Below are 27,868 nucleotides of genomic sequence, written 5' to 3'. Positions count from 1 at the left end.
AACAGGACCTGTTTTGGGAGACGATGGTCTGGCATCCGGACAACGTGACCAGTCCAGAGGAATTGCTGATGGATGATCATTACCTCAATACTGGTGGTCTTTGCCTCTTCCAGAACACTAATATTGGTGCGCATGTCTTCCCATTTGATCTTCAGAATCTTACGAAGGCAGCATTGATGGTGCCTCTCAAGGACTTTCAAGTGGTGTCTATAGGTTGTCCAAGTTTAGGACCCATACAACAGTGTTGGGAGAATAACAGCTTGATAAACAAGAAGCTTGGTGTCTGTTCGAATGTTGTGATCTTCAAAGATCACTTTTCTTGCAGCTGCCGTGCTGTGAAGATCATATCCGCAGTTCCACAACATGGTTGGAAACCACTCCATGACTATGGTAAAATTTCTTCTGACAGGGGCAGAAGGCGGGTTGCAAGGATCCATGCCAAAGCAAATTGAAGGTTTTTCTTTTTTTTGCTTCTTACATCCTTAGTATCGATGCTGCATTGGTACTCTCATTACTCAACATTAGGAGAATGAGGAAGGGAGTTATCTTGAGTTTATCCTGTCCCTGACTGTTCAGGAGCTGTGAAAAAAGGACATGTTTTTTAAGCCACCCAACTCCTTTACGTGTAATTTAGCCAGATAAGTGACAACAGCTCATATTAAATGCTGATTTCCCTCACCACTGGGCCCAAATGCTATATATGATCGTCCTAAACCATGTATCACCAAAAATGATAACTCACCGGAAATATTAAAGGTGTTCAAAGTTTTTTTTTAAAAATAGGGCAGAGCCTTTGCAGCTCAGGAAATTACTGGAGCTTCTGTTGGACAGCCCCTCTCTTCTTTGTGACTCAGCCCTTTGGCCAGGTCACTATAGGGTTTCTCCTTCTGGGGTATACTAAGAGAAAAATGGACTTGACATAACTACAGCCATTTTGTGTACTCAGACTCAATTATTTGGAAGTGAAAACACCATGTAGTCATGAATAATTTGGCCTTGCTAGCATAGGCAAAACAGTTGCACAGATACAGTGTTGCTAATGAGAATACATAAAGTGACAGATTCATGAGAATGGGAGGAAGTGTGAATAGCTAACCTTGGATCTGTGTGTCTATGACCATGAGTTTCTTGCGGGGAATTGCTTTGCTGATAACTAAAAATCTTTGCTGTTGCTAGGGAAATTGTTAGCTCTCTAGTGGTTGCTATAAATTATATGCTTTCTTTTGAGCAACTTATAAAAAAAGTTAGAATGTTCAATTTGGATAAGTTCAGAGAGGTTTTTGATGAGCTAGGAGACTGACATCCAACTCCCTAGTGGCTAGGAGAAAGGCTGGTCACTGGAACTCTGCTGCTGACCACTTGATACCATCTCAGACTTTGGGTAACTCTATCTGGGGTGATCTAGACTATTGTTATTTTAGCTATGTGCTTTAGATTCAATAAAAACAAGGATTTGGGGGTGAAAGCACTCTTGTGAGTACCAGTCATTTATGAGACCGAGGAGCTGAATCCGCTTTGACTTATGTCCTGAAACTGCCTGGAAAACAAAGACTAGTTACCATAGTTTCAGGTTCAGAAAACCCCAGGTAACAATAGTTTCAGGTTCAGAAAACCACAGATAACAATAGAGTCTCACTGGACCAACTGTCCAGGCAATGCCACTCTATTCATGACTGGTAGGGGAACCTAGGCCTGCCCACTACACCAGGTTCCAGCCCAGCTCAATCCCCAACCTTGCCACTCTCTCCTTGGGCTTCTTCCTACTCCGCCTTCCCCAGGATTTTTTCTCCATCTTTCTCACTTCTGGATATGCTGTTATCTAAGAGTCAGGCCACAACCCATTCCATGAGTTCCCTAGGTCCACTTTTCCTCAGTTCCACTTTTCCCCTCTCTAATACACAGAGAAGGGCTATAGACTTCCTCACTGCAGCCATTTCTGTTGGCAGCTTCCTTTATACTGGCCCAGCCCACACCTGCTCAGCTGAGCTTCATCTTCCACCAGGAGTTATTTCTCCAGGCTAAGCCCCTCATGTGTGGCGTATCACACTAATTGGCCCTTTCTCAGCTTCCTTAAGCCTTTCAGAGCAGGTGTGGGGTGAACATGCCATCATACTTCCCTCTTGTCTGGAAGGAGCCTGTTTCTCTTTCTTTGGTTATTGATTTTAAAGCCTAATATTAGTAGGTATACATAATTCCACACGTACACTTGACAATGATATTAATTGCCAGTGCATCACCAGCTTTCACTTGATATCTTACATTGTATTTTTTTATAGCTAAGTACTATGACAGCAATGTGTTAGGGGTACTGAATTTGTAAGGCCTGATAGGAGTTGCTGACAGAACAGCGAACATTTTGCCAATTGGCATTAAGTGGTTCTTAAGGTCACACATTTATTACTGCAGTATGAAGACAGACCACAGCTTGTGTTCAGCCCTAAGGAAATTTTGAGTACAGTGCGATCTATACTCATAAGAGTGTGAGGTTACTGATAAAATTCAGTCACTGTAACTGAACAATAATTTCATTTCTGTAGCGTACATATATGCCAGATAAATGTACAAATTTCAGTACAGTATGGTCTTACAAAATATGGTAACTACAAAAAAGTCAAATGTTTCTTTGAGGTAATGTTGACTTTCATTCACCAATGATCTTTTACAAATATATGGACATTATATAGTCTTAGAAAAAAACATGATCATTGTTTTATGATCTACACAAAGCAGTGGCACATAGTTTGTATAAACCCCAAACAATATTCCAAAACACAAAAAGAGGAAGGATATTCAAAATATGGCAGCAGTTAACTTAACTAGTGGTTTTGAAAACATGTCTGTATTGAAAGGAAGCTGGAATTTTTCAAGCTAGGCACCTGCTCCTGGAAAGACTGAAGTACATACATAATTTTATGCTTATTAGTATTCCCTTGGACTCATGTTGACTTCAGTGGAGCATTTCAATGCATAAAGTTACAAATGCCAAAGTCTTTGCAGTATCGGGGTGTCTATTTTGGTTCATCTCTAACAGTATCTTATTAAAAGACTAATGATTTTCTGATTTTTCATAGTTTTAGATCCACCTGCATACACATTGTTGATGGGAGTTTTTTTTTTTTTTTAAACAACACAAGCCACATTTACATACTGTAACTAGTTCTACCATTGTAACTAGTTGACCAGTTCTATCACTGATCAAGTTGCATATTTTATTAGATGTTTTTTCATAGAACTTGATGAATGACTTGCATTTTACTAGCAGAGTTTTGTTATACTTCAGCTGTTGAATTTCACCTACTATATTATTGATCAAGCTACACATTTATTAGCAAAATCACCATTAAAAAAAACTGGATACAATACTAGTCAATATGTAGGGCATGATTTGGTAACTCTTACATTGAATATCACTTATGCAAGTTAAATTAGGGTATTCACACAAATAAAGATAGCAGAATTGGGCCCTTAGTGTTGTTTTAAAATGTTATGCTTCATATTTCTGCTGTGTATTTACTCTTGATTCCTTTATCTGATTTGTATTGCTGCTGATGGGCATAATGCCTTCAATTCAATTACAGTTTATTTTTGTTATTTTATGTATGTATATTTTCCCTGTAAAGTAGATATTTCTTCCCATATACAAGTGAAAAAGATCACTCAGAAGCACGGACATCAAATTATTGCAAAGATGGGGGGGAATAAGATATATTTTATGACTGGCTCCTGCTTCCCTTGAAGTCATGGAAAAACTCCCATTAGAGGCATTTATTAGAAGGATACATGACTCTATGTTTAATAGAGATTGTTAAAGCTAGTTGATAAATAGCTTAGCGCATTTTGCAGTTTTAATATTTAAATTATGGGAAGTGGAATTTTTTTACTTCAGAAAGGTTAGACTGGATTCAAAAGTCTGATTATTAGGTAAATGTTTAATCTGGCATAATTTTGTTACTTTAAAGAGAAAGAAACTTTTCACACAACAGAAGATGTAGGGATTGGAAGTTTACTCTCATATCTAGATCATTAGTATCAGAAAAATCTACTAACTCTGAAACAGCTGATATGTTTTTATTTAAATTATATGACAACCTTATTAATATTAAACATCATATACACCTGCAATTTGGGAGCTGCGGATGGTCAATGTAAACAAACTGTCTTGCAGCCCGTCAGCGGATTACCCTGATGGGACACGTGCGGCCCGTAGATTGCCCACCGTTGGTGTATGACACATCTGAAGCAAAATCCTTGATGCAATGGTTAAAGCATAGATTTTTTTATTGTATAGATCAGCTCCCATTGTGGAATTCAGGGAAAGAGCACACCTCTGTTGCCCTTTCTAGACCTTTTTATAGGACCACGAAAGACCAGGCAGGAGATCACAAGTGGCCAAAGGCTGCTAAATGAGTAGCAAGTCTCTACTCAAATAAATAAAAGGTCCAGTGTGGCAAAAGGTCTACCCTTTAGACTACATGTAATTAACCTTGCCACCAAGGCCCTGAACAAAAAGTAATAAACACTCAGAGGTGACTGCTTCCTCTCCTGAGGCTGTAGTCCCAGATGTCAGAGTGATGAAAAGACTTATTTTCTGAGCTAGTGGAAGGGGTTGCCAGACACAGACATAAGGTGATGTCCTTGCTGTCATCTGTGTTACAACAATCCTGTCTGATTGATCTGTGAAGCTGCATTAGTTTGGAACGCAGAACAAGGTAAGTGATAGGTTTTATTTAAAAAGACAGTAAATCAGGTTGATAATTAAGAAATTGGGTTTAAAATTAAGAAGAGATGTGACCATATCTGGGATTATTTCGTACACTTCCTAATATGTTATCAGGCAGAGGCCCACAATGAAGGGTCAGGACCCCACTGTGTGGTACTGTATACAGATATCATACATAATAACAACAACAATAAAAACAGTGCCTGCCACAAAGAGACTACCAGTGGTAAAGTTAAGGTTGCCCTACACTTCCCTTTATAAAACTGTGTTTTCATTTGCTTATAACATTGTCATTTTTAAACCATTTAACCTGGAATTTTCCATGCAGGGTGTCTGCCTAAGGCAGATTTTTATGGGAAATTTCAGATAAGATGTTTTTGCCATTTCAGAGAAATATAACTATTCAGTGAGCACCTTTCATCCTGGGCACTAAATGAGGTAGGTGTCTTTTGTGGAAAAAATAAAATGTTTGTGAGCATGTAACACTGGTCTACAATTTTAGAGAAGTCGTCTGCTTCAGAGATAAAATGTGCTATTTATTATGTATTGTGATGTGCTGAATTCAAATATGACAATTAAAACAACTGATTGGCTACTGTTTCTAAGATATTTAAGTTTTTACATTTTATGTCTATGTATATTGTGTAGATAGTAGAGTTTTAATCATAAATTGTAAACCTAGGTCTTTTCATGTGTTTATGGTTGCTTTACATGATAATATTTCACCTGTCCTGTTTATATAACACTTTAAAAATCAGCAAAAGGGTTATATAAATAAAATGTATTATGAAACAAAAGGCAAAAAACTATTCTGTACATCGTTTAGTCCTACTCAGTGTCTACTCGGCGCTTCTTGGCTTGTCTCTTGTATTCATTAAATGGAGCATCTCTTGTCACTGTCCAGCAATAGTCTGCAAGCATTGATGGGCTCCATTTGCCCTGACAGCGTTTCTCCATTGTTGCAATGTCCTGGTGAAAATCGCTCGCCGTGCTCGTCGCTCACTGCTCCGCAGTTCGGTGGAAAAAAATCTAGATGAGAGTGCAAAAAATGTATCTTTAGTGACATGTTGCAACCAAGGCTTTTGTATGCCTTGAGGAGGTTTTCCACCAACAACTTGTAGTTGTCTGCCTTGTGGTTTCCGAGAAAATTTATTGCCACTAACTGGAAGGCTTTCCATGCCGTCTTTTCCTTGCCACGCAGTGCATGGTCAAATGCATCATCTCGAAGAAGTTCACGAATCTGAGGACCAACAAAGACACCTTCCTTTATCTTAGCTTCACTTAACCTTGGAAATTTTCCACTGAGGTACTTGAAAGCTGCTTGTGTTTTGTCAATGGCCTTGACAAAGTTCTTCATCAGACCCAGCTTGATGTGTAAGGGTGGCAACAAACTCTTCCTTGATTCAACAAGTGGTGGATGCTGAACACTTTTCCTCCCAGGCTACAATGACTGTCGGAGTGGTCAATCTTTCTTGATGTAGTGGGAATCTCTTGCACGACTATACCATTCGCAGAGAAAACAGCAGTACTTTGTGTATCCAGTCTGCAGACCAAGCAAGAGAGCAACAACCTTCAAATCGCCACAAGGCTGCCACTGATGTTGGTCATAGTTTATGCACCTCAAAAGTTGTTTCATGTTGTTATAGGTTTCCTTCATATGGACTGCATAACCAACTGGAATTGATGGCAAAACATTGCCATTATGCAGTAAAACAGCTTTAAGACTCGTCTTGGATGAATCAATGAACAGTCTCCACTCATCTGTATCGTGAACGATGTTCAGGGCTGTCATCACACCATCGATGTTGTTGCAGGCTACAAGATCACCTTCCATGAAGAAGAATGGGACAAGATCCTTTTGACGGTCATGGAACATGGAAACCCTAACATCACCTGCCAGGAGATTCCACTGCTGTAGTCTGGAGCCCAACAGCTCTGCCTTACTCTTGGGTAGTTCCAAATCCCTGACAAGGTCATTCAGTTCACCTTGTGTTATGAGGTGTGGTTCAGAGGAGGAGGATGGGAGAAAATGTGGGTCTTGTGACATTGATGGTTCAGGACCAGAAGTTTCATCCTCTTCCTCGTCTGACTCAAGTGAGAATGATTCTGGTGCATCAGGAACCGGCAGTCCTTCTCCGTGGGGTACTGGGCGTATAGCTGATGGAATGTTTGGATAATGCACAGTCCACTTTTTCTTCTTTGACACACCTTTCCCAACTGGAGGCACCATGCAGAAGTAACAATTGCTGGTATGATCTGTTGGCTCTCTCCAAATCATTGGCACTGCAAAAGGCATAGATTTCCTTTTCCTTTTCAACCACTGGCGAAGATTTGTTGCACAAGTGTTGCAGCATATGTGTGGGGCCCACCTCTTGTCCTGATTTCCAATTTTGCAGCCAAAAGAAAGGTGATAGGCTTTCTTAACCATAGCGGTTATACTGCGGTTTTGTGATGCAAAAGTCACTTCACCACAAACATAGCAGAAGTTATCTGCACTGTTCACACAAGTACGAGGCATCTCTGCTCACTTTGGCTAAACAGAAATGTGTCCCTTTGCAAAATCAAACACTGACAAATAAGAGAGCACGGCACTGTATGATTTCTAGAGCTGATATAGGGCAATTTGTTCAGCAGAGTGATGTAAGCTTCGTTATGATTGCATCATCCATGACTTCTAGGAATAACATGATGCAATTCATATCATGTATGACGCAATACCAGCTTCAGATTGCATCATTCATTGTTTTGCCTAAAAAGCAAGTACTGTCCAAACCCAGTCATAGATTTAGTCATAGATCCAGTCAAAGATGTATTTTAGTCATTTCTGGTTTAAATTGAGATCCCTTCCCTTTATAACTCACTTATCCTCCGCCATTCCCAAGTCAAGGGTCGTATATACTGACCCAATAGCATATCTTGAAAACTAGAGCCAATCAACAATTTTAAGCATCATTTTCGTTCTCAGTGACCCAGAATTAGTAAAGTTTGACTACATTTATTTCAGAAGCATTTTGGCTGTAGAGCAGTGAAGGATTATATCATAATGCATACACACAAATGATGCTGATTTGAGGTTGTATGGACAAACTTAATTCTGTATGTATTCTTAATTTCTTATAGCATACAAACCTTTGCAACACTGTAAATCTTTACAGTTTACAAACCTTTGCAAAAATGACAATTTAAACATAATTAAATACAAACAGAGGTGTTTTATGTAATGAGATAACAAGTGGCTAAAAAAAGATGGGGTAAACAGTGAAACAATTAGCTTATTCATAGATTCATAGATTCTAGGACTGGAAGGGACCTCAAGAGGTCATCGAGTCCAGTCCCCTGCCCGCATGGCAGTACCAAGTACTGTCTAGACCATCCCTGATAGACATTTATCTAACCTACTCTTAAATATCTCCAGAGATGGAGATTCCACAACCTCCCTAGGCAATTTATTCCAGTGTTTAACCACCCTGACAGTTAGGAACTTTTTCCTAATGTCCAACCTAGACCTCCCTTGCTGCAGTTTAAGCCCATTGCTTCTTGTTCTATCCTCAGAGGCTAAGGTGAACAAGTTTTCTCCCTCCTCCTTATGAAACCCTTTTAGATACCTGAAAACTGCTATCATGTCCCCTCTCAGTCTTCTCTTTTCCAAACTAAACAAACCCAATTCTTTCAGCCTTCCTTCATAGGTCATGTTCTCAAGACCTTTAATCATTCTTGTTGCTCTTCTCTGGACCCTTTCCAATTTCTCCACATCTTTCTTGAAATGCGGTGCCCAGAACTGGACACAATACTCCAGCTGAGCCCTAACCAGAGCAGAGTAGAGCGGAAGAATGACTTCTCGTGTCTTGCTCACAACACACCTGTTAATGCATCCCAGAATCATGTTTGCTTTTTTTGCAACAGCATCACACTGTTGACTCATATTTAGCTTGTGGTCCACTATAACCCCTAGATCCCTTTCTGCCGTACTCCTTCCTAGACAGTCTCTTCCCATTCTGTATGTGTGAAACTGATTTTTTCTTCCTAAGTGGAGCTTAGTAAGTAGAAGTTTCAGCACTGTCACTGCCTTGCTATTGCCAAAGGATAATTCTAACCTTCCTTTAGTATGGCAAGTCATTGCCTCAGAAAGGCAACCCAGAGCAGAGCACTGAGTGAGAGGCATATTTAGTTACTTGGGTTACCCATGCCAAAAATGCATGGCAATACAAGGTTATTTTGTTTTATAGAGACTTACACACACACACACACACACACACACACACACACAAACTGTTTTACAGAATGTAATGATCTCCACTCAGTGTCTGGTTGGGAAGGATGTCTTAATAATCACAGCCACAACCCCAGATTGCCAAGGGGGTTGTGGGGAAGGGATTCCAGGCCCATCCACTTTACCAGGCTCTGAGCCAGGTCCCTTTTAGCTACCAGTAACCTGGCAACCACAACTACTTAAGGTTGTCCTCCCTAGACTTCTTCCTCTCATCTCCCCCCCGGGGTCACCTCAGTCCAAGACCTTCACCTGATGGGAACATCCAAATCCCAAGGAAACAAGAGGGAGTCACCACTGTCCAGGGCCACAGAATACTTCCCTCTCTGTTTGTCTCTGTGGAGGGTCCTCCCTTTCCTAACAGAGGACCCCTTTGGGCAGATGTATCAGAGCCTTTAGGTTTTGTTTTGCTCTGCTCTGCTGTAGCTGTGGGCTGCAGGTCTGGTCACCTTCAGCACTGGCCCCCAACTGAGCTCATTTGCTGCCTTTTAATTCCTCCAGCAGATGGAGCATTTGCTGCAGGTGTGGTGGGGTGGGGCCGGCTGAGCCCCAAATGAGCCCTTGTTGCTCAGTGTGGGGTTTGTACACTCCATCACACAGAACTAAATAGTTACAAAGTTAAAATAGAAATAGAGGAAAAATATGAAGGTAAGGAAGACAGCAAAATACACTTTGAGATGAGATTTTGAAAGAAATGAAGATTTTATGGTGGCAAAAAGACTATAGAAGATGACTAGAAGAAGCTACAGAGGAGAAAGCTCTTGCAGCAATAATGAGAGATCATGTGAAGGGACAAATGGGAAGCCAGTGCTAGAGAACTGGAAGGAGCATATAGGAGAATAGGGCCTGATCTAACTCCCATTGATTTCAGTTGGGATCAAATTGGTTTCAAAGCAAGAAATAGACTGAAGTTTATGGAGGATTTTAAAAACAAGAACTGGATCTTGAATGGAATGGGGAGCCCATAGCACAAGAGGAGTTTGTGATCTTGCCTTTATATATATGAGAGGATGAGCAGTGACACTCGGGAACTTGAGAAGTTGGAGGTAATGGAAAAAGGAGATGCAATTTCTGAGAGGAGATGAGGAAATGGCTGAGGATTTGATCAAAAAAGTAGTTCCGCCATTTAATGTATTTCTTCCAAATATTTATGGTGTAAACTAAAGCCCAGATGCTCATGTACATCAGAGCTCCAGTCAGTGCACAGGAGCAAAGCTGGTTTATGATCATTTTAACATTTCCCCCGCAGGGAAAGCCAGAGGCCAATGCAGTCTCTGGCACAAACTAAGGCTGCTTTAGGGTTACTCTAAATTGCACCTACCTTAGGGGCCTTTATACAAGTGAAGCTTGCAGCACACTCATCCTCTTCTTTATTTATCATCACCCCATGATATACCCTATGCAGGTAGGAATGTTCCTTAAATCCATCTTTACCGTCCTTTTGCATCTTTCAGAGACCATAATCTGTACCAAGATCTGGGCATGTTTTTTGATATATTTCTATGTATGTGTGTTAATGTTAACATCTTTAAACTAGAGTTTCAGATTTACTGCTCAGTTTGGGGGCTCTGATCTAGCATTTAAACATTGGTAATAATGATATGTCCTGAAAATAGAGTACAGTCAATAACTATAGTGGCTTCTGGCATGATGAAATCAATCTTAATCAAGAATCAATTATCTCAGCTTTTTTGATATAACATAAATAGATTTTGCTAAAGCAAAAATGAAGTAGCTGAGAATTTATGACAAGGTCATAATCAAAAGTGTCAGAAACTTTCCAGTCCTGCATAGGACATTGGTAGAACTCTGATGTGCACACGTTTCCTTTGTTTGTGCCATTTACAGCCTGTGGAGTACGAAGAGGGGAAAGGTAGAAAATTGAAGTGTAGGACAAATGTCACAGCTAACAATCCCTAGTGTATGATTTTGTCAGACCAATTTCTAGAAAAAGCGATGAAGTGAAAAGGGTCATAGTGTAAAGGACAGAAGTAGTAAAAGTATAGTACAAAATTCAGTTAAAATAGGATAGGGAATGTTTTGTAACTAGAATCACTTATTATATTAACTTGCTCTAAATAAAGAAGAATACATGTGCTATAATAAGTGTTTTCAATAGTCGTACTTCTGCCAATGTTTGTAAACCTAATTTGGTTCTCCAAAATGGCTTGCACCGAAGAACCATTTCTGGCAGAATTCTCTTATAAAGATTCAGAATACCACTGAAAATAGTAAGTTTTTTTAAGATAGTAGCATTTTGTAAGTGGACTCTTCTAAAGAATAATAAAATAGTGCCAATACTGTCTGTCTTGGCCACTACAGGGACTCCATCTTCTCTTGGCCAATTTGAAATCCTTTGACTGCAATTACATCACCAACTTTTCTTGAAACCACATGATTTCAGGGACAGGACCGCTTAGATAACTGAAAACTTTAGGTGAATACACATATGACAGAAAAAAGGATAATAGAGTTTGATCTGTATCCATAGTAGACTTGCATCAGAACAATGAAAATAAAAGGACTCCCCCATTCATCTCTAGGGTGATCACACCCAGAATGCTGCATAGTATTTCAGTCTTTCTGGTTACAATGAGACTAAAAACCTGGAGGTAGTTCAGAGTAGAGACCTAATTTTTATAACTATGGGGCTGGTAGAATTGGCTTATGGTTGGAGAAAGATTAAAAGAGCCACAGAAGTATAGTTTGGCTAAGTAAGAAAGAGGGTGGTGAAGGGGCAGGAACTCATAATAACCATCTATAAACATTTAAATGAAGAAAATACCAAGAAGTGAGAGGAATTATTTAGGATAATTCTTGGCCGGGGGAAGGGGAATAATAATGAGTATTAGGAAAACATCCTGATTGCAACATCTAGTAGGCAGTAGATTAGTCTCCCTAGGGAAATGATGGAAACAGAATTGCTGGATTTCAGACAACCGTACTTAAGTACTTAATGTACTATAAATAACAACAAAAATCAATCCTGCCTTGGGAGGAGAAGGTTCTTGATGAACTGATATAAAGAAGGAAAAGACCTACGGGCTTGAGGAGCTATGCCGACTTATACCAGCAAAGAGTGTGACTCTATGACCTGTATCCCTCAGCATCTGTATTCCATATTTTGCTCTCATACAAGTGACATGAAAGAGATACTATCTGAGGTCACACTTTTCTGTGCAATGTAAGAGAGAGACAACGAAAGAGTATGGAATAGCAATGCCACTCCAAGTACATTGTTGTTCCATTTTTCAATACTTTTAGATAGTTAGATTACTGTGAAGGTCTATATTAGAAAACAATCCTTTAATAAGTTAACTGGTATTCTTTGGGTCATATTGTTAGAGGTTTTTCCCACCTTTTAGACAGAAATGTGCCGGATGTAAATTTAAATTATCGTTGTATCAAGCTGTTCACCAAGTTCATAAGTCATACTAAACTCACTGTTGTTCAACGGTTAGGCTGTAACTGCTGGCACAGTCATCACCAGCCCTTGATGCATGCCTTTTTGAAACTGAAGCAGCTGCTGTCAGAAATTAAATAAGTAGATTTTTTTTAAAGTTTTTTTTATAAACACACTAGACCCCAAATATGCTTGATCTTATTATTGTCAGAGTCTGAAAATTCTCTGGCTTCTAAATACTTCTGAAAAAACATAGGGAATTCATCACTCTGTCATAAAGAATTATTTTAAATACTCTTTTTATACATGACTGCAATATTTTTTACTCTGATGATTCAAAACCAGTCATCCAGCTAACAAAGGGAACACAATTCCTTTCATAGAACTCTGCTGATTCATTGTTGTTATCAATATATGAAAAAAAAACAAATAAAAACCTAAAATCAATCAATTAGAGCCAGGTTGACCTGTGGACTGCAAGACTTGGGAAATTAATCACCACAAGGCCCAACTCAGGAGGAAAGGAGTATAATTTCAAAACCTCTCTGAGTTCCACGTGACAAAGAGAAACTAAGAATCAGCTGTGTCTAGCACACAAACTAAGATATGGGATTGCACATAGCAATCTACACCCTAATCCAGCAAGTAGATCCTATTTTCAAAGGAAAGAACTGGGATGGTGTGCTCAGAGGTGACACAGAGAAGTGTTTTTGTGGCAGTAAGGCAAGTTGCTGGGGAAGCGGGAAGAAAGCCTTTTCTTTCTCACATGCCCTCCCCCTTTCAGGGTGGAAACCTGGGAACCTTACAGCAAAGGGCAAGGTGAAACAAAACAGTATTTGTCCCTCTATGGCCACTTTGCTGCTCTCTCCTAGTCAAAACCACTCCGACTCCACACGTGTCAGTTCACCAAAAGCCTCATTTCCCAATTGCCTCCATTTCCTCTGAATTCCACTCTGCCAGCACAACCCATCTTCTTCCCAACACAACTTCCCTAACTCCCACATACGCATCTATCTTTCAGGCAGAAGGTTCCTCCTCCTCCTACTTACAATTCTTCAGAGTTTTACACCCCACTGTCTGAAACCTCTCTTGAGCTGACGCTCCCAGGCTCAGAATAGCCAAGTGCAGACTCAAAATCCTTTCCCTCTACCTGTAACACCCACCACTACAGAACCTTCCTCTGTAGCTCAAACACTGCAACCCTGCCCCATTATTCTTTAACAGATGTAGCAGGGAATATGTGCAGACAGCTCTACGGCCTCTGAGGATATGTCTACACTGCAATTATACACCTGTGGCTGGCCTGTGCCAGTGGACAGGCTTGTGAGGCTCAGGCTGCAGGACTGTTTGATTGCAGTGTAGACTTCCAGGCTTGGGCTGGAGTCCAGGACCCTGCAAAGTGGGAGGGTCCCAGAGCTTACCCTGCAGCTCGAGCTGGAACATCTACAGTACAATTAAACTATCTCACACTGCCTGAGTCCTGAGAACCAAAGTCAGCTAGCATGAGCCAGTCATGAGGGTTTAATTGCAGTGTAGATATTCCCTTTGGGACTAGCCCAGGGATCGGCAATCTTTGGCATGCAGCCTGCCAGGGTAAGTACCCTGGTGGGCCGGGCCGGTTTGTTTACCTGCCGCATCCGCAGGTTCGGCCGATCGCGGCTCCCACTGGCCGCATTTCAAAGGTTGCCGGTCCCTGGCATATCACGTTAAACTGTGTGGTGGGTTGTGTTGGCGGTAGCATTGCCAATTTGGGTTGTTGTGATGAAACCTCCAGGAATATGTCCAATCTAATTCCTGTAGAGTCCAGGACCATCCTGGAGGGTTGGCAACTCTAGTTGTGGGTGAACAGAAGTATGAGATTCATGTTCTTTTCATTAAAAGTAAAATGTTTGTGCATCAATTTAACACACCAAGTTCTCTCCTTCAGCTTACTGCTGCTGCTCACCCACATCATGACTCTCATCAATAGCATACCAATTACTTACTTACTACTTTATTCAAAGATCAGTTGGAATTGGATCAAGCTTAGAATTGCTTTTTAACTTCAGAGGCTTTGTACGTCCAATAATACACTCCATTTCTTCCTGATCATTTGTTTTCTAAAGGTTAACCAGAAAACGTTTTAGTTACAGACCTGGATCTGTGAAAAGTCAAGAGAAGAAGCATCCATCTTTGAATATTCTCACTTCTTAAAACTGAAAAGTAAATGCACAATCTTAGGAGAAGATACATCTACTGTAGATAGGAAAAGAAAAGTTTGGGGAAAAGTCATTTTATAGCTCCATAATAATATCAGAACTTGCAAGTGAAAATGTCTTAATCCTTTGTTTTTTAATACATAGCAAACATTTCTGTTCAACTGTCTATTTGCTGTGAGGGATGCAGTTACTAACTGTCCAGCAGGGCAATAGCACTGCAGTGTATAAACTATCACTACTGCCACTAGAGATAGAGAAGATGAAAACTTACTGGCTTTCCTACATGGGGGCTGAAGAAGTAGGAAGTTTCATTCCTGCAACATCATCTCCCCTCCTCTAAACTTCCTGGAAACCCTTCCACAGGAACCAAGATACCCAAATAGGAAAGAGCTGAAGCCGGGCAGCTGATGGCAGAGTTTGCAGTTAGGAGGTCTCTGCACTTAGCTATTGATCAGTATCCCAGGAGAGGGACAGCAAACAGTGATGCAATCAACATTTGTTGTATGTTCACTCCTCTGAACTCCTTCATTGGAGGTCTTGATCATCTGGTTGCAGGAGCAGTCTGTCAACATGACTCATACAGAGCAGCACTGTCAGGGAAGCAAAGGGGACACTGAAAAGCTAGGAGAGCATAAGGAGGCACTGAAGCTCAACATGGATGGGCCTGGTCTCTGGCTATTTCCCCAGGAGCCCGGGGCCAAAGAACTTGAGAGCCCCTATCTGTTTTTGGAGGGAAACTCCTCTCTTTCACTGTGAGCTCTGGTGCTAATATGGGATGGAAGAGTTTGCCTTTTGATCTGAGAGAGCAACAATGATGTAATTTCAGTCAGTGCCATCTTAAAACTTGCCCATGCTGTCCACTTGTGCTGCAGGCTCACTGGATGATGTCTTCACTATCATAGAAGCTAAAGAAAAGTTGTGTAAAAGGAACTGACTAAGGAATTACTTTCTAGAAGTGACAAATTGCACATTTATATGACCTTTCTGGGGAGGGGTTTGAAACATTTGCAGCCAAGGTGATTTATAACACCAGCTGGCCAGGATTAGGGTGACCAGACAGCAAATGTGAAAAATCGGGACGGGGGTGGGGGGTAATAAGAGACTATATAAGAAAAAGACCCCAAAATTGGGACTGTCCCTATAAAAATTGGGACATCTGGTCACCCTAGCCAGGATCAAGGAAAGATTCCCAAGATTTTAAAGGGCTGTATTTCTGAAAAGTGATTAAAATGGCTTCTTGGGGTTCTATGTCTTTGAAATTTGCTCAGTTTAATGATACAAGAATTATTTTCTTAAGTGCCAATCTTGCAAACTCACCATGAGAACTGTAAGTCAAGCTGGGTTCTTTAGCACCAGTAATAATGAATTTGCAATAGGAACTTGATTAACAATTCTGTTGGATAATGAGCTAGAAAGGAGCCCAATACATTCATCCCAAGTACACAATATTTCCCCTGCAATAGTAACAGGACTGTTGTTAGAAAAGGTAGCATGTATGTTTCTGGATATACAGAAGGAATGGATCAGATGAATAAGGGGTGTCCTCTTTACCTAGCTACCTTTCTGACCATAAATGATTTTTAATATTTGAAAGCGTAAATTAATCCTCTACTTTTACCATCTGATCTTCAGCTAGAGGCCAACAAATACGAATGTCAAGAAGTTTAAAAAAATACATATATCACATAGATTGTGATGATTTTTGATTACAATCCAAATGTAGGATCATTTGTTAATAAAAAAATAGTTTATTTTCTGAGAACATTAAAACTACCACAATATTTAAGGTTAAACTTAATTTACATTTATCGATGTATTTGTGTCCTTTATCAGTGTTAGCAGAGAACCCATTAGTGAATTTACACTCACAAAACTGTGGAGAGACAAGAACGTATTATGATTCACCATTTTATACATTGGGAACAATGACTCAGAGAGATTAAGTGACTTGCCCCTATTTTACATTTTTATCCTGTCTTCATTGGCTATACTAAAAAAAAACCTCACACAAAACAAAACAATACTTCAATCACACATCTATTTTGCATTGCTTTTTATAAGAGCCTGATTATCAGAGACCCATGAGATTTAAAAAAAAAAACACCACATTTGTAGATGTACTTTTCCCTATTAATTTATTCAGGAAATGGAAATTGATCATGAATGTCAAAAAATGCAGAGTCATTGAGTAAGTGGGATATTTGTATAATTATACAGTACTGGAAACTAAGATATATTAGGGATGGTCTAGATCAGTGGTTCTCAAAGCCGGTCCGCTGCTTGTTCAGGGAAAGCCCCTGGTGGGCCGGGGCGGTTTATTTACTTTTCGCATCTGCAGGTTCGGCCGATCGCGGCTCCCACTGGCCGCGGTTCACCGCTCCAGGCCAATGGGGGCTGCGGGAAGGGCAGCCAGCACATCCTTCAGCCCACACCGCTTCCCGCAGCCCCCATTGGCCTGGAGCGGTGAACCGCGGCCAGTGGGAGCCGCGATCGGCTGAATCTGCGGATGCGGCAGATAAACAAACCTGCCCGGCCCGCCAGGGCTTTCCCTGAACAAGTGGCGGACCGGCTTTGAGAACCACTGGTCTAGATGCCAGGAGTTCAGGGGACTGGACTAGATGACTTTTCAAGGTCCCTTCCAGTGCTACAATACTATGATTTATATAGTGAAATTGTTATATCCATGTAATATAGCAATGTAATCAAGTATAAATTATAAGTAGTATATTACAATAATCTTAATATCTCAAGGATTTGGATCCACCCAGTGAAGTTCTCTGCATGGAGTCCTGAGGATAACCCTTCTGTTCACTTGTTCACTCACCTCACTTTATGGATCTATGACTATAACAGTGCAAAATAGCTACAGCTATATTGGATATTTGTTGTTTCCTGATCTCCTTTCTGACTGATGAAGCTGAGTTTGAAGATCATTTCTGTAACCAATATGCACGTCTGCATGCTGCAGTCACCCACAATGTTATATTCCTGCTATCAGCGAGCAAGAGTGCAGACTTATTCCATTAGAAAGTGTAAGCAAAATGTAAGCTTATATTGCAGTAGATATTGACTGTGGATATTCGTCCCACTTTTGAAGGAACCACCAGCTTGGGCATCACTCTTCCACTGATTGCTTGTTTAGATATTACTGCCAACAATACGGTTCAAAAATCACCAAATCCAATACAGGAAATCATCTGTGAACTATAGTAATGGATTCTAATATCTAAGGCCTATACATAGTCTACAAATTGAGAGATTTAGCTCTATAATCAGAGTATAAGCCAGAGTTGGGTAAGTATTTGCCTACTTGCTAGCCTAACCATATGCAATAACCAAAGTTTGGGGTAGTTAGTAGCAGATGTTTACCATATGTGAACTAACAAACCAAATAGTGAAAATGAAGCATTTTGATTCAATTAAGGAAAATACCTTGCTTGGGAAATGTCTTTGTATTTTATAACTTGTATATCATATCTGTACATTTGACTGTATATATTTTGCCACGGCATTTGCAGAAAATTATTTAGGAACCAGAACATTTGCTCCATGTAGAGAAAAGGATATTCCACAAGGTTCCTCTTGAGTAATTTCCTAAATATTCTTCCCTCTGGAGAAAGGGAAAGGTTTGCTCCCTGCAGAACTGACTTGGGGATAAGGAGTGTTCCACACACAAAACCGCCAGAGGCCAGGACAAACAAGGGAAGTTCCGATACCTTCAAAGTGCCTCCATCCCCAGCTCTTTCTCTGCCCCCATGGAAACAATCATTCATTCTACTAGGGGCTCCTCCATTCCTGACATTGACGCAGGAATCCCCTCAGGTAGACTCAGATGTAAAGCCCAAGCAACTTACTGAACTATGAAATTTCTGAATGTGTGTGTGTGTGTGTGTGTGTGTGTGTGTTGAGGAATGGCTCAATCATCACATGGCATGGCTGTCCCTTCCTCCCACACTCAACTCACTCCTTATAAACTACAGAGGGCAGTATCCATAGAGAAATATCCATGGGACTGGGAGCAGAGGGAAAATAAGCAATGAAGTGGAGGTGGCTCACCTGTTTTCTGGATTCCCAGATGGATGCGCTGGATCCCAATCACCTTACGGGAGTATGGGAAACAATATGGACCTAAAACAGTAGCAGGTAATGTTTTGGATCAGAACCAAATCTGCCACAATACAGGATGAGTAATGGAGTATGAAATGCATATGTAGTAGCATAGCAGAGGTTTAATTAGTACGTAGTACTCTTTTGATTTATACTTTCTTGTGAATCAGGACCCATTATTTCTCTGCAGCCAACTTAATTAGCCTCATTTCTCTAACTGAAAGCTGAAACATTTGACTTACTACATTATATAAAGTATCAGACTAGTTTTGGCACCAGGAATTATTTGTTCACTTTTTCCCCATCAGACACTGCATGTACATTCTTTTTTCAAACCTATGTAGCTAAATCTCCTAAAGCTGAAACCATCTATGTGAGGCAACTTTTGAGGTAACAGCTGGAATCAAATGATTGTTTCAATGGGATGGACTCCATATAGTTTGGTTAAGAAACTAGTCATATTAAGACACCCTTTCATGTAAAAAATGAACTGGAATTCAGTGTTCAGTATTGGTCTCTCTTGTTTTATTTTTAAATATTGAGTCCCCGATTCTCAGTTGGTGCAAGTAAAGAGTTATCAATCTTAGGGTATGTCTACACTATGGGATTAATCCGAATTTACAGAATTCGAATTTTGGAAACAGATTGTATAAAGTCGAATGTATGCAGCCAAACTAAGCACATTAATTCGGCGGGGTGTGTCCATGTACCAGGGCTAGCGTCGATTTCCGGAGCGTTGCACTGTGGGTAGTTATCCCATAGCTATCCCATAGTTCCCGCAGTCTCCCCCGCCCATTGGAATTCTGGGTTGAGATCCCAGTGCCTGATGGGCAAAAAACATTGTCGCAGGTGGTTCTGGGTACAGCCTCACCCCTCCCTCCATGAAAGCAATGGCAGACAACCGTTTTGCGCCTTTTTTCCTGGGTGAACACAGCAGACGCCATACCACGGCAAGCATGGAGCCGGCTCAGCTCAAAACAGCAGTCATGAACATTGTAAACACCTCACGCATTATCGTGCAGTTTATGCTGAACCAGGACCAGAAAAACGAGGCAAGGAGCAGGGGGTGACGGCAGCGTGGCGACGAGAGTGATGAGCACATGGACACAGAATTCTCTCAAACCGCGGGTCCCGGCGCTTTGGAGATCATGTTGTTGATGGGGCAGGTTCTATCCGTGGAACGCCGATTCTGGGCCCGGGAAACAAGCACAGACTGGTGGGACCGCATAGTGTTGCAGGTGTGGGACGATTCCCAGTGGCTGTGAAACTTTCGCATGCATAAGGGCACTTTCATGGAACTTTGTGACTTGCTTTCCCCTGCCCTGAAGTGCCAGAATACCAGGATGAGAGCAACCCTCACAGTTGAGAAGTGAGTGGTGATAGCCCTGTGGAAGCTTGCAATGCCAGACAGCTACCGGTCAGTCAGGAATCAATTTGGAGTGGGCAAATTTACTGTGGGGGCTGCTGTTATGCAAGTAGCCAAAGCAATCATTGAGCTGCTGCTATGAAAGGTAGTGACTCTGGGAAATGTGCAGGCCATAGTGGATGGCTTTGCTGCAATGGGATTCCCTAACTGTGGTGGGGCGATAGATGGAACCCATATCCCTATCTTGGCACCGGAGCACCAGGGTACCCAGTACATAAACCGCAAGGAGTACTTTTCAATGGTGCTGCAAGCACTGGTGGATCACAGGGGATGTTTCACCAACATCAACGTGGGCTGGATGGGAAGAGTTCATGACGCTCGCGTCTTCAGGAACACTACTCTGTTTAAACGGCTGCAGCAAGGGACTTACTTCCCGGACCAGAAAATAACCGTTGGGGATGTTGAAATGCCTATAGTTATCCTTGGGGACCCATCCTACCCCTTAATGCCATGGCTCATGAAGCCATACACAAGCAGCCTGGACAGGAGTCAGGAGCTGTTCAACTACAGGCTAAGCAAGTGCAGAATGGTGGTGGAATGTGCATTTGGCCGTTTAAAAGGTCGCTGGAACACTTTACTGACTCGCTCAGACCTCAGCCAAACCAATATCCCCATTGTTATTGCTGCTTGCTGTGTGCTCCACAATCTCTGTGAGAGTAAGGGGGAGACGTTTATGGCAGGGTGGGAGGCTGAGGCAAATCGCCTGGCTGGTGATTACGCGCAGCCAGACACCAGGGCGATTAGAAGAGCACACCAGGAAGCGCAGCGCATCAGAGAAGCTTTGAAAACGAGTTTCATGACTGGCCAGGCTACCATGTGAAAGTTCTGTTTGTTTCTCCTTGATGAAAACCCACCCCCTTTATTGACTCATTCTGTGTAGGCAACCCACCCTCCCCCTTCAATCACAGCTTGCTTTCAAAGGAAATAAAGTAACTATCATTTAAAAATCATGTATTCTTTATTAATTGATTATAAAAAGAGGGAGAGAACTGACAAGGTAGCCCGGGTGGGGTTTGGGAGGAGGATCGGAGGGAAGGAAAAGGCCACTAAAAAAAGGTTAAAATAATGACAGCCTTTTGCTTGGGCTGTCCACTGGGGTGGAATGGGAGGGTGCACGGAGCTTCCCCCTCCCCCGCGTTCTTACACGTCTGGGTGAGGAGGCTATGGAACATGGTGAGGGTGGAGGGGGGTTATACAGGGGCTGTAGCGCCAGTCTGTGATCCTGCTGCCGTTCCTGAAGCTCCACCAGACACCGGAGCATGTCTGTTTGCTCACGCAGCAGCCCCAGAGTTGCATCCTGCCTCCTCTGATCTTCCTGCCACTACCTCTCATCTCGAGTGTCTCTCCTCTCCTCACGTTGGTCCCTTCTGTCCTCACGTTGGTCCCTCCTGTCCTCACGTTCACTGGCATCTTTCCTATACTTTGAAACCGTGTCCTTCCACTTATTCAGATGAGCTCTTTCATTGCGGGTGGATTCCATGATTTCCACGAACATCTCGTCTCGCATCCTCTTTTTCCGACACCTTATCTTAGATAGCCTTCGGGACGGAGGAGGGAGACTTGAAAAATTTGCAGCTGCTGGAGGGAGGGAAAAAAGGATAGAATTTTTTAAAAAGATACATTTTACAGAACAATGCTTATACTCTTTCATGGTGAACAATACTATTCACATTACATAGCACATGTGATTTCTGTGCAAGGTCGCATTTTGCCTCTTAATATTGAGTGCCTGTGGCTTTGCTGCTAGAGATCACAGACGCAGGTCCAGGCAACAGAATTCGGTTTGCATGCAGCCATGGTAAGCCATTGTCTTTCGACTTCTGCGTCCTCCTTTCCCACATACCAAGCAAAGCCCGTTGACTGCTGCGGTTTTCCTGTTAACCTTCAGCAGCAGAAAACAAACTAACCCCCCGCATCCAATTCTTTGGGATGATAGCTTTATCCCTCCCTCCACCACGTGGCTGGTATCAGGGAAGATCCCTGCTAGCCACATGTGAAAAGCTTAATGCCAATCCCACTCCCTCCCCCCGCGCTTGGCTTACTACAGGGAAGGATTTCTTTTCAGCCACAGGCAAACAGCCCAGTAGGAAGGGCCACCTCTGTCCCCTTAATTAAATTTCCGTATTTCAACCAGGTTACCATGAGCGATATCACTCTCCTGAGGATTACACAGCGAGATAAGGAACGGATGTTGCTTGAATGCCAGCAAACACCGGGATCATACGCTGCCAGGCTTTGTCATGCAATGATACCAGATTACTTGCTACTAGCATGGCGTGGTCACGTGTCCTACCATGGAGAACGGAATAAGGCTGCACTGCCCAGAAACCTTCTGCAAAGGCTTTTGGAGTACCTCCAGGAGAGCTTCATGGAGATGTCCCTGGAGGATTTCTGCTCCATCCCCAGACACGTTAACAGACTTTTCCAGTAGCTGTACTGGCTGCGAATGCACCCCAAGTCCTCAGGGCAAATTAATCATTAAAAAACGCCTGCTTTTAAGCCATGTTTTATATTTTAAAAGGTAAATTCACCTGAGGTCCCTTCCATGGGGTCATGGTCTTGGGTACTGGCTTGGGAGGGTACTTCAGTCAGGCTGAGAAAAAGATCCTGGCTGTTGGGTAGAACGGAGTGCTGTGTGCTCTCCGCAAGCTCGTCCTCCTCCTCCTCTTACCCGTCCACAGAATCCTCAGATGTGGCTGATGAGATTACCCCCGCCTCGGAATCCACGGTCAGAGGTGAGGTAGTGGTGGCGGCCCCCCCTAGAATTGCATGCAGCTCAGCGTAGAAGTGGCATGTCTGCGGCTCTGACCCGGAGCGAACGTTTGCCTCCTTTGTTTTCTGATAGGCTTGTCTGAGCTCCTTGACTTTCACGCAGCACTGCTCTGAGTCCCTATTGTGGCCTCTCTCCATCATGCCCTTGGAGATTTTTTCAAAAGTTTTGGCATTTCGTCTTTTCGAACGAAGTTCTGCTAGCCCTGAATCCTCTCCCCATATAGCGATCAGATCCAGTACCTCCCGTACGGTCCATGCTGGTGCTCTTTTTCGATTATCGGCCTGCATGGTTACCTGTGCTGATGAGCTCTCTGTGATCACCTGTGCTCTCCTGTGCTGGGCAAACAGGAAATGAAATTCAAATGTTCGCGGGGCTTTTCCTGTCTACCTGGCCAGTGCATCCGAGTTCAGATTGCTGTCCAGAGCGGTCACAATGGTGCACTGTGGGATAGCTCCCGGAGGCCAATACCATCGAATTGCGGCCCTAATTCGAAATGACAATATCGATTTCGGCGCTACTCCGCTGGTCGGAGAGGAGTACAGAAATCGATTTTAAGAGCCCTTTATTTCGAAATAAATGGCTTCGTTGTGTGGACGGGTGCAGGGTTAATTCAATTTAACGCTGCTAAATTCGAATTAAACCCATAGTGTAGACCAGGCCTTAGACACTTCTATGGACCCCATTACCTTAATATCTGAGCACCTCATCATATTTAATGTATTTATTCTCACATCACCCCTGGATGGGGGGGGGGGGTAAAGTACTATTGCACACACACCCACACACCTTTGTAAAATAGGGGAAAGAGGCACAGAAAAGCTAAGTGAACTGCCCAACACACACAGGAAATTTGTTACAGAGCAGTGAATTAAACACAGCTCTGCTGAGCTCAAGGCTAGCTCCCTAACCACCTCCTGATTGACTTCTGGGGGGTTATGACAGTTTACAAAAGCTGAGGTGGGGTCCAATGTTGCTCAGAAGTGAAATAATTTAATTTTTTTCACATACTGTGTTCAGAAAGTGGAAAACAATATAATTTCATTGAGGTTTAGATTGCATGCAGGAAAGGACGAGAGTTGTTTTAAAAAAGGAGAATAAAAGGCCGCCTGAAGGTGCTGTTTTAATCCTGTCTGTCCTAGTCTCTGCCTGCCTAAGAGTTTCTTGCCATTGTATGTAGTCATGCTGAGCAGTGGAAACGAAATGCTGGAAAGACCAGCTGAAATTAAGTACAAAAACTAGAATACAACTTTTACCAAGCAAAATCAAGAGACAAGCTTGAATACATGACCCATACCTTATGGTGTTGTCATGGCAAGTATGTTCAGGATGAACATAAGAACGGCCGTACTGGGTCAGACCAAAGGTCCATCTAGCCCATTATCCTGTCTACCGACAGTGGCCAATGCCAGGTGCCCCAGAGGGAGTGAACCTAACAGGTAATGATCAAGTGATCTCTCTCCTGCCATCCATCTCCACTCTCTGACAAACAGAGGTTAAGGACACCATTCCTTACCCCTACTGGCTAATAGCCATTAATGGACTTAACCTGCATGAATTTATCCAGTTCTCTTTTAAACGCTGTTTTAGTCCTAGCCTTCACAACCTCCTCAGGCAAGGAGTTCCACAAGTTGACTGTGTGCTGTGTGAAGAAGAACTTCCTTTTATTTGTTTTAAAACCTGCTGCCCATTAATTTCAAATGGTTTGGTTTTAAATCACTCCTTCTGTGGAAGTGATATAGCTAATTGATTTGTTGGTTATATTACATTCTAATAGAGCTGTGCATAGGTTCTGGGTCCCCTTGTGTGGAACTCTTTACTGAACTGAGGCCTATGGAACAAATTATGCAGTTGTAAGTGTCTAAAAGCCCATTGGCTTTTTCTAAAAGTCCAAAACTCCCATTGGCTTCAAAACTTGGGAACTTTTTAATTGTTGTTACTATCAAATAGAATAAAAATAGCAAGTATTTTGTTTCCACAGCCCATACAGCTCCCTACCAGCACTGATAATTTCTTCACTCTGATATTCCTGGCACCTTAGTACCTAACATAGGTATTACAGACTGAATTCCAACATCGGCTACAATACAGGCAATTAAAAGGGAGAATTATTCTGTATGCCAACATGAAAACTTGAAGAAAGATTTTGAAAATCTCTTTGCTGTGACCTCTGCCTTGCTTCATTAAAGTTTAATTTTATTGTGCCAAAAGCCAGTTGCTTTATTCTTATTAAAAGTTAGGCCCAGCCATATCTAGGGCCAAGTGAACATTTTTTTCTCTAATTAATCCTAAAACTTTGTCTCTTGCCTACCTTTTTGTTAATTCTGTCAAGTATTTCATACTGAAGAGACAAAATTCCCAGAAGGACTAGAAGAAACAGAACTGTGCAGTTTTACAAGTTAAAGATAAAAATGACGTGTTTTTATGTTTCTTTAAGTCCTGAAGTACAATAAGACCTTCTTCAAGGGAGTTTATCTTGGCAGGCACCTTCACCATTATTCTTTGGGCACTTATAAAATCTATCAAGTGTTTTAACAAGTTTATGGAAAGGTTTTGCTTGGTGTGATAGCAATTTCCACTTGCAAAGAGGTTAATTAATTGAGAAGGAAGTAGAGTAAGAAATATTCAAAATAATTATTTGAACCAAAGCACAAGTAATGCTTTTTGTGAATGAATGGAGTCCTTTCTACTTCAAGAATTACAGGTTCCCCAAGAGAGGGTACAGATATTATCTTTCCTATTCTCCCCTTAGCAACCAGTCAAACAAGAACCATTTTAGAGCAGTCTACCCTTCTGCTCTAAAAGGTCATTGCAGTAATACAGCTGTTTATGTCCTTACTATAGATGGGGATGGAATTATAAATATGAAAATGATTTCTCTGAAATAGGCAAGTGGCCTATCTTAACAGCTAGAGGTATGAATCAATCCATAATATATTATACTGGACTTATCCTATGGTATCTGAGCACCCAATAAACATCCTTAAAGAAGATACGGCCCACTATACAAACATGAATCCCCCCAAAAATATGTTTAGGGTTAGATCTGCTACATTTACATACATTGAGTCAATGGCATCATTCACAGTACCAAGTACCCCTTCACCAAAGAAGGGCAGAATCTGGACCACAGATTTTATAAAAATGTAACTCTCTCACTCTCTCTCATTGTTTTTGGTGCCCTAAAAAGGAGAATATTTCAAAAACTTCATATACAGCATTTTAAGGAAATATTCTTTGTCAATGAAAGGCCAAATCATCAAGGGATCTGTACATGGGTAGTATTTAATAGTCATCTACTTAGGGAACTCAAGCAAATTGTGAAATGGAAGTAACCTGAAACAGGGCAGGAAATGTGAAGGTTTTGTTGTTTTATGAAGGGCTCACACTACTATTGTTTATCTGCAGAGGATGGAATTAGAGAATGTCTGAAGGGAATTATTTATATTGCTGTTGTAAGAATGACATTCCAAGTTTGTCATCAACAGTGACATTTTGTGTTGGCTATCCATTTTAGGATACTTAATTCAAAATTCAATACTGGTAGAATGATTGCATGCCACTGCTACATAAATGACATAACTGAACCATCTAATGTAATTACTCTCATTGATCCTTATACTTAGTTAAAAGCATCTTTACCGATTTTATATTTTGAATATATATTTTGCAAACAGAATATCTGCTTATGCACATAGATAGATAACATCTGGTAGATACACAGGGTTTATAGTTAGTCCTAGTATGTACTTACTCCAAATAAATATAAACTAGAAAACAAAAACTACCTCTAGTGGCAGTTAAGTTTGTGGCTGAAAACACTCCATCCACCCAAAACCTTAAAACATCTTCCCACCTTCATAAAGTCTACCACTGTGATACACTCCAAAGTTCCATAACATTTTCACTTCTAACTCTGACAGATACTACATAGCATATGTACCCCCAACTTTATAAAAATAGCATCTAATGCAAAGCCTGATGACCCCCCGCCCCATGTATCAATGTTCTCCTGAGCTGAAAGTATGAGTCTTTAAAGCTTGTGCAAAAGACCCAGGTTCTCAAGCTAAGCATTGTCAGACTCACATGCTCTGTAGGGTATGCACAAAGGGAGACATGCAACACATTCTGACCAGTGGGTTAGACAAACAAAATGTGTCAAAGGAGAAGCCTCCACAAAGGAAAACACTAGTTGTCTGCTCTAGGTCCTATCGCTGGCCATCCATCATCACCACCGCTGCCCCAGCTGCCTGTGCTATGATACTGGGGTGACTTCAGGCAGTTCTCACTGGGACCCTGCTGGTCACTCTGGGGACCCCCCTATCCCAGATGGGGAGGATCCCCTGTGGCTTTATATAACCATGGCAGATTCCTCTGCTGCCTCTTTGCACTTGCTGATCCAGCAGTGACAGCAGGCTTTGTTGGGCAGGACAGGGTATGTATACCCTCCCTGTGGTCTGCAGGTGACCAATGCTTTACCTGAGCCCCTCCAGCCAATCCCCAGTTCAGATTAAACCCTCCCCTCCCTGCCCTGCTCCCAAACTGAAGGAAGGAATCCTTAAAGGAGCCACTCTTCATGATTGACCAAACAAAGCCTTTGGATACGTCTATATGGAAATGTAAGCTCAGGATCAGATTCAGGCTGATGGCCAAACCCCACTTCCATCTACATATAAATCTCTCACACTCAGGCTTGGACTAAGGGTCCTAGGACCCTGAGGGCTGGAGAGTTAGAGCCTGAGTCAATCCAGGATTCAAGCCCTATTGCTCTGCAGAGTAGACACAGCTCCCTGTCCTACCCTCCACCCCAGTCTCGGATCCTAGGAATCCCAAGAATTGCCAATTGGCTCCAGGGAAATGGAAGCAATCCCTCTTGTTGTACTGCAGCAGCTCAGTATTTAACTCTTCCATTGTTTTCTGAACACCGTTCTGCAAAAACGCCTTTGGAGAACTTTCTGTGTTTGCAATGGAGACTGC

The sequence above is a fragment of the Terrapene carolina genome, unplaced genomic scaffold (assembly GCF_002925995.2).
Source record: "Terrapene carolina triunguis isolate 2854851 unplaced genomic scaffold, T_m_triunguis-2.0 Scaffold21, whole genome shotgun sequence".
Lineage (NCBI taxonomy): Eukaryota > Metazoa > Chordata > Testudines > Emydidae > Terrapene > Terrapene triunguis.
Note: the sequence above shows the minus strand (reverse complement) of the source record.